The sequence below is a fragment of the Pteronotus mesoamericanus genome, unplaced genomic scaffold, assembly GCF_021234165.1.
Source record: "Pteronotus mesoamericanus isolate MK-2021 breed Mesoamerican mustached bat unplaced genomic scaffold, CSHL_Meso_final contig_50, whole genome shotgun sequence".
NCBI lineage: Eukaryota > Metazoa > Chordata > Mammalia > Chiroptera > Mormoopidae > Pteronotus > Pteronotus mesoamericanus.
Genome location: NW_026555186.1, coordinates 31833058 through 31834612, shown reverse-complemented (window position 1 = coordinate 31834612; position 1555 = coordinate 31833058). Strand labels below are relative to the sequence as shown.

The following is a 1555-nucleotide window of genomic DNA, read 5'->3' as shown; positions in this document are numbered from 1 at the left end:
ATCCAACCAAAAATTCAGAACAAGTCCTATTAAAAGATACCATCTTGAGACATAGGATGTTCAGGAAATGGAAGTGACACTACTCTTGTGCAGTGATCACCTCCTTCGCGCTGACACAGCATGACGGGAGATGAGGAGTCCAACTGCCGGCACCCAAGGGAGCTGGCTCTGCCGGAGGGTCCTGCAGAGCCCTGCCGCTCTGCCTCCCCTTCAGGATTTCACCCGCTGCTTTTGCTGCCGGCTTCACCCGTCACCTTTCTCTCTTCCCTGGCCATAGGGTTAGTGGATAAGCGACTCAAGCGCAGGTTGGGTGGCAATCAGTGATGAATTTCCACAAACTACAATGGTGTAATATTAACATTTCTAATTAAAAATTAATTATTTTAAACTGTTGATACTACACTTGATCTCAGCAAAAAGGCCGAGAAGCGATAATTACTTTAAATTTTTGAATAAGTATTACATATATAGTTCAAAATTTCAACCATTATAAATAGAGTAAAAACAAAGCAAAATTCCCTCCCACTACTCTACAGATGTTATTATAATTTCCAAAATATCCTTTCAGAAATTTAGGCACACCATAAAGCAAGTGTGTTTTTAAAAGATACTATTTTATTTTTCATTTTTTAAAGATTTCATTTATTTAGTTTTAGAGAGAGGAAGAGAGGGAGAAAGAGAGGGAGAAAAACATCAATGTGTGGCTGCCTCTCACATGCCCCCCACTGGGGACTTGGCCCTCAACCCAGGCATGTACCTTAGACTGGGAATTGAACCAGAGACCCCTCGGTTCACAGGCCAGCACTTAATCCACTGAGCCACACCAGCCAGGGCTAAAAGATACTATTTTAAATTATGAAAGTAATTACATTAGTTGAGGTAAAAGGCTGGAATAAATATGTCCCAAAATGCAATGGCTCAAACACAGTAGAAATGCCTTTCTTTCTCATATAACAGTCCAGGGTAGTGTTCCAGGTCAGGGGATGGCTCTGTACCATGCAGTCATTCAGGGATCCAGGCTTCCTGGAAGCCCTGCCATCTTCACAAAGGAGCTCCAGCCATTCTCATTCCTGCCATGGGATGGGGAAGGAGCCGAAGGAAAAAGGCCAGGGGTTTCCCTTTATGCACACTCACTTCTGCTCACTCTCTATTGGAAAAAGCTTAGTGATGTAGCCACATTAGCTGCAAGGGGAGCCGGGAAATGTTGCTATATCCCAGCTACAGCTCTGGTACCACTCTTGTGATTGTGCCTCGTCACGTGAAGGAGCTTAGCCCCTGGCTCATTCTCTACTGGTCACCTTACAATGCTTTTCCAGGTTGCAGCCAAGTGTCCTTGCCAAGGGAGGGCAGCATCCCTTCCATTAATGCCCTGAGTACAGCTAATATCATGTTATAATATTCAACAGAATGTTACTGCAAAAGAGAATTACTACACAGGTGAGCCATGCTTAATGATAGGACCTGCTTACTGCCCACCCCATGACCACTCTCCCCTTTATTAATGTATTTAACAACTTTCATAGTGCTGTGTTCTGTGTGCTTTATAAAAATTCGC

At 43.7% G+C, this 1555-nt stretch overlaps 1 pseudogene; it reads right to left on the bottom strand.

Annotated features, from left to right (window-relative positions):
* Nucleotides 1–296: 296 nt before the first annotated feature.
* LOC129074754 (uncharacterized) lies at nt 297–433 on the bottom strand (annotated as a pseudogene).
* Nucleotides 434–1555: the final 1122 nt, after the last annotated feature.